Source organism: Crocodylus porosus, unplaced genomic scaffold (assembly GCF_001723895.1).
Source record: "Crocodylus porosus isolate Cpor-Errol unplaced genomic scaffold, CroPor_comp1, whole genome shotgun sequence".
NCBI lineage: Eukaryota > Metazoa > Chordata > Crocodylia > Crocodylidae > Crocodylus > Crocodylus porosus.
The window spans coordinates 8,660,149-8,666,560 of record NW_017728935.1 but is presented as its reverse complement, the minus strand read 5'-3'; the positions used below and the strand labels follow the sequence as shown (position 1 = coordinate 8,666,560).

Here is a 6,412-nt window from a genome sequence, read left to right as displayed (position 1 = left end):
AAGTGTGTGTGTGTGTGTGTGTGTGTGTGTGTGTGTTGGAGCAAGGGGGCAGAGAGTGGGGGTTGAGTGCTAGTCTATATATGTATGTTGTGCATACCATGTTCTGGTGTTTCAGAAGAGCACGCAGTCCTAAAGACTTGATCCTACTGAGTTTGCTCCAGGTTTTCCTAATCATTTCCTACATCAACCTCTGTGCATAACCAAATATGGCCAAATTCATCCCTGTCGTACAAGTTTCTCAACGGGGTGGTGTTGGTTGTTGGACCTGATCCTGATATTTTTGTTCAATTCATACCTGGTGTCAGCATTCCCATGCTGAAAAATGGCAGCAGGGGCACTTTAAAGCTCATTCAACACCATTTTTCAGCATGGGGGTGCTGATACGTCATGCTCTGGGTACTTTAATTAGAGTGGCTCTAGGAGCTCATCTATAGATGCCCACTGATTCCAAGTAATTATAGTGAGAAATTTATTTTGGCCAGTGATCTCCAGCTCTTGGGGTTAGACAGACACCCTTATTGTCCAGCTACCAAGAAACCACATGCATCCCCTAATTTTAAGCCTTCTATGGGCCACAAAGTGGATCCTTGAGATTGTGCCCCTTTGTGTTTCTGGCGGGCTTGGATCTGAGTCCCCAAATTTGGATCATAGGTGAAATTTGTGGGATCAACTGATCTCGCCACACGTCTTGCACATGGAAGCGAGGTTGTGGGAGAACAGTCCAAGTCTTCAAGGCTGTTTGAAAGTGATTCCAGATGCTAAACCTGATTTAGATCTGAACTATAACCTAAACCCTATCCTCACTGGTGTCATTTCCTTTCCGCTTCCTTCCCATTTCTGAAGTGTGAGGTTGGGCTCTGTTTTGTTGAAACGGTTCTCTCAATATGACTGTAATTGTCCTCCTTCGTTCTTCATTCTGTCACATGAGCTCCTAGATGCTACCGAAAGCTCCTTCTCTTCCTTCCTTACTCAGCCCAGGTTTTTGTGCGTGTGCTTGTGCATGTCCACACACGAGCATGCACATTCAAAGTCATGCATTTACAGAGGCCAGGGCTTCGAGATTTGGGGTCTGTAGATAGATGCCGAATATTCTTGATTTGGATTTATTTTCTGGGTTTTTTTTCCAATTGCATTTTCTGTGTCTGAAGTTGACAGAAGTATACAGGAACTGCTGTACCCATGAGGTGAGGAGAGAGGGAACTTCTAGCAAGGGACTCAGTTTTTTTGGTGTATCCTGCTCTTCCTCTGACCCTTCTGTTCCTATTTTTCCTTTCTCACTGTTGTGATCATTGCTTGGTGCTGGAGTAGTCTCTGTGGTCCTTCCCCGTGTTCATACATTAACCAGCAATTCCTCCTTGCTGTACTTGTCTGTGTTTTAAAGTTCGGAGTCTCTGCGCAGCAGCAGTGTGCGCAATCTTAAAATAGAAACCTTGTTTTTATGACTCGTAAAGACACCAAGCTTTTAGGCCTGGAGCAAATTTTCAGTTGGGACATAAATGAACTGTGAAAGTAAATAGCTTATAATGCCTTAAATAGCTTATAATGTAGCTTTACACCGCACTGTCTGATGCACAGAGGCTGGCATTCTCTCCAAGCACACGGACAGCACAACGGCTATACATCACATGAAAGCTCATTTTAAGAAACGTGTAGGCTTTCTGCTGGTGGTTTTGTGTTGGCGGTGAACTTTAATCCAGACTTTTACATATAATTCTCCTGTGAATCTTCACCCTTTTTTGTTGTACTTCATGTTGTCGTACTCTGAAACTTTCTCCATGCGCTGAGGACAGAATTTTCTCCTTGACAACTTAAGGTTAAATACAAAGGTTCCTATTTAACCACTCAGCTGGAGCTTTTTTATGGGAGTATCGTGCACCTGTCCTTTTCAGTGATTTCAGGTGGGGTGTTATAGGAGTTCAGCACCTCTGTAAAGGAAATCCCTTATTTTTGGGGCATGAATCAGAATGATCTGTGCCCATGTTCAGTTGCAAGCTTGAAAACGTTGGATTGTATGTCTAATGGAGAAGAGCTGCTGCTTTGCCTTTGCTCTGAGGTAAGTCAGCACTTTGCAGGATCGAGCTCAAGTCTAGGGAGGCGGAGAGCTCAGATCCCTTTGCTCATAGATAGGTAATTGAACAGTTTTAATTGTGACCTCTCCCGTTGTTGGAATTTAGTAATGCAGCCTTGTAGCCTGTTTTCCTCCCCCCTGCCTAGAGCCACTACAAGGTCTTTGTGCTCCTGAGGGTGTAAGCATCTCATAGCTCAGGCCTTGGGCTGAGGAGTCTGAGTTCAGGTCATTTCTCTTGTATGAGCTGCTCCCATGACTCCTGTGGAAGCAGGGTCCCCTCTCCTTCAGCTGGCTCTGTGAAACTTGCACTGCATTAGAAACAAATGCACACAGCCTGCTGAAGGGGCAGTCCTGGGGGTGTTGCATCCTGGCATCCACAGTCATTCTCCTGCATGGTCCTGCCTCAGCTCATGAGCTCGCTGCCTAAGCCAGTTGCTTCTGTAGAAACAATGGCCCTGATTGCAGTAAGGGAAAATAACCATGCGCTGTAATCGGTCTGCGCACAACCTGCAGTAATCCCATTGCATGCTGTTACAGAGTTGGTTGTAGTTCTCTCCTTGAGTTATGCTTAATTGTTACAAGAGATAAGTAATATATTTTTTCCCTACCACAATGTAGGTGCTAATCACCTGAGTAGCTTGAATCTGTGTGCGCTGCTTATGGTCTCGGACACTATTGGCACTCCCTGGCTATCTAGACCAGAGAGGTCCTCCGATGCTTTTCAGAATGTGTTTCCACCTCCTCCTTTTTTTTTTCTCCTCTTAATAACTCGCATTAAGAGCTCTTGGGTCTTGCTTGATATTACTGTATCTCCCTCATCTGCTTGGTCATCCATGAAGCTGAATGCTGTAGGAACTCCCTTCCCAAATAGGGGTGGTCTGCATTTGTGCATCACATGCTAACTGTGATGGGGACGGGGGGTGGCCCAGCTGTATGGGAAAAGTTTCTGTCCTCAGTTATGGTGACATGCGCATTGCTGTTGCTTTGGAAAGATCCTGCTTCTTGTGGAGTCTGAATTTTGTCTGTGTAAGGCATGCAGGATCAAAACCACTACCTGGGAGCCGTGTTCGTGTTTGTTCCTTATCTTGTGAACGGTTGGGCTATTTCCCCCAGGAATACTTGGAATTTTGATGCTTTTATTGGTTTTTAATATTGTTTTCATGGTGAAGAGTACGGTATTTCCAACATGCCTGTGGCTTGGTTGTAGTTCTGCATAAACCTTCGTGAACGTTCATTTACAATAAAGAATCTCTGAAAATAAGTCTCTTTTTTTCCCCATTATTATCCATTGAGTTTTGTTGTAATGGGCAAGGTGTCTTAGGGACATTTTGCATCAATGATTGGGGTTTATAGAAAAAGCTTCAGTTATGTTTGGGAATCTGAGGAGTTTGTGGAAATCATTCAGAGCGGTAAAATTCAAATATCTAAAGGAGATCAGGCTGGTCTGGCCCTGGAAAATCAGCTAACGGTAAGGTTTCGGAATGACTTTTTAACGCTGGTCTTGAATCGTCGAGTTAGCCTCCCCGCTCCTAAATGTATGATGTTAATTTTAAAAATCATGATATTTTAAAAAATAATCAATTTTTGGGTGCTTTTTATTTGCCTTTAAGTTTCAGGATTTCTATTTGCCAGCTTTTCTCTGGGAACGGCTTCCACCTTTCCCTGTCCCGTCCACCCACCTCCACTCCCTCCTCCCTGCCCTTCCAGTGCCAGATGCAGAGCTGTGGGTTAAGGACACCTCTTGAAATTGTGGCACTGTATTGTAGCATATGGTTTTTCATCTAGACATTGATGGTGCCTGCTGCGATGCAATGCTGCAGCTACCAGAGCGTGCTCTCCTTCAGACGGACGTTAGGTACCAATGGATAAGGTAGTTGTTTTTCAGCGCAAACGTGTCTTCTGCTGTTCTGTGAAGCCATTTGAAAAATGAGACCTTGAGGGGAGGGCCTGTGTTTTGACATGAGCTGCATTGCTGTGCCAGAGAAGCAGCAAATATTGATTTGAGGTCAGTAACCCTGTCGGTGTCAGTAGGTTGCCTTCAGATTGCCCAAGCATGTGGCACAAAATAAGCCAATATGCAGCACAGAGTCTGACCAAAGCAAAAGCAGGAGCTGAATTGCTGCTTTTTGTCTTGGATTCAGGTATTTAGAAAAAAATCTCATTCAAAATATTTTTTCCCGATTTTTTTTACATTCGACCCTTTGCTGCTGGGTTAAAATACGAACCTCTTGGGTTGTCTTGTCCCTAGTTTTTGCTTTGTTATTAGCATGTCTTAAGTGCCCCCTTGCTCGCAAGCCTCTTTACCAGAATGTTTTCTCAGGAGGCAAGGGAGTATGAGAGGAGAAGGATACTTCTGCCTGTAGGAAGATCTATTTAAACATCACTGCTTTCCTTGGAAATGCTGTTTCTGGTCTTGTCTGTCTTGCATTTCTATCCCCTAATAAGATCGTTTTCATATCTCGTGTAATACTCTGGGACTCCAACCTTGGCTCAAGACGAGAATGCAAATGTGGCACTTAGTTCAGTTTACAGACGCGTGTAAGCTGGTTGTGTGTCGCCTAGTGATGGACCCTCTGCCAGGCCCCTCTCAGAAAGATCACAACCCTCACGACATCCGTGAAAGTGTGCGCCAGCTGGCAGGGTTCCTGTCATGCGAGATGACCAGGACTCCTGTTAGAAACAGGAAAGCTCGACTTGGAAAACCTAAAATGCCAGGTGATGAGCAGGCAAAAAGCCCAGCTGACCCAATCAAGGAAGACCTCAATAAACAACCTGTGCTGCAGTTTTGGGTGGTTCTTGTCTTTTCTGTTTTCAGATTCATTTCCACGTAGATTTAGTGCCAGTGAGAGTTGTTGGGTAACCCACGCTGTCCAGAGGAGCGGTAGAGGCTTCTGAAGATCAGACTCCCTCCACGCGGCCCCACTGGTGCCCCAGCCCTTCCCTGCAGGGACCATTGCTAGGGGACGGGGGATAGAGCCAGAGGTGGGGCTATCAGCCTTTGACCGCTCAGCCGAAATGGATACGCTGATAAAGGGAGACAAGTAGTGCCAATTCTGTGGGCGGTTTTTATGCTGGTTCACCTGTTTTCTAGAAAGAGTGACCTCCATAATGGTCTCCCATTCTGACGTGGTTCCAGTGCGGAGCCAGGTGGCTCAGAAATGAATCTTTGGTCTGTGCCTTGATGGTAGTTGTGCGCTCTCACCCTTTAAGTGGCTTGTAAAGGAATGAGAAGTCACTTGAGTGTGCGTTTTAACAGCCTCCGCGGGGCAGCTGCAGCAAAGAGCGTCGGGTAAACCCGGAGGAATTCTCTGCTGCAGTAGTCTGATATTGCACTCGGACAAGTTCAGTTCCTGGAGAACCTCACATTGGTTCAATAAACCGGTTCTGTGCAGAAAACAGCATTCAGGGGTATAAGGACCACTAGACAATTCCTGTATACTCCTAAGGTGCAAGGACTGGTGAGGTAAGAACATTCAAACACACCCAAAGTGAAACCGGTCTGAAGGGGAAGAAGCCAAGACTCAGAAAAGCCGAATCCCAAAGATGCAGGAACCATTGAAATTCCCGTTGGTGTTGAGGAGCATTTACCTGGAGCTTAGGGGACCCAAGCCAGGACTCCAGGATTTGACCCAGAAGAGGGACAGGCTGCATTTGACCACGTGGCTTATGGGTGGTAGGCACGCTGTTCCCTTTAGAGATCCCAAGGAACTGTGTGTGTTCAAAATACCCACCAAAAATGGATCAAAAAGCCTCCAGTCGTATATACCGCTGTTGTTGGGCTGTTATGGCAATGATCCCCTTCAGGCAGGGTGGAGTGACCCACCATGGTTTACCAGGTACCAGTGGGCTTAGCTTGCGCACCAGTCCTCTTTTGCTCTTGGAACAAACAATAAACCTGTTCATCCAAGTTCCAGGGAACTTCTCCTGCAGATCATTTTCGGTAACAAGCTGGCACATCAGCCCAGAAAATAAACAATGTCAACATCAGCTTGGGCTGAAGTGCATTCACTCTACTGCTTCCTTGTCGTTTTAAAGGAGGAGTTAATCATTGGTAGATAAGGTGGCACAGCCGCCGTTCTAAACTGTAACTCCATTTTGGTGCATCTCAGGCTTTCTGTATGTGTGGGCATGTTGGGCTAGCTCCTTTTTAAGCAGTGTGATGCCTGGGGCCAGGAGAAACTAGACTGGAGAAGTCGGAGGCATTGCTTCATCCAGGGGGAACTAGTTCGCCTGCCTTTGTCTCTTGCCAACGTACGGGTAAGTCAGCTAAGGCCCTGCAGTTTAAGCAGAGCTGCTCTAAAAAAGCCGGAGGAGGTGAATAGTCTTGGATTTCTTGCCCTCTTT

General features: G+C 45.9%; 1 protein-coding gene across 1 annotated transcript in view; it reads left to right on the top strand.

Moving 5' to 3' along the window:
* Nucleotides 1-6,114: 6,114 nt before the first annotated feature.
* LOC109317691 (complement receptor type 2-like) overlaps nucleotides 6,115-6,412 on the top strand; it is a 26,868-nt gene continuing 26,570 nt past the window's right edge. The window contains exon 1 of the mRNA XM_019546502.1: nucleotides 6,115-6,325. The gene's annotated coding sequence lies outside the window, so the exon portion shown is untranslated. The remainder of the gene's footprint in view (nucleotides 6,326-6,412) is intronic.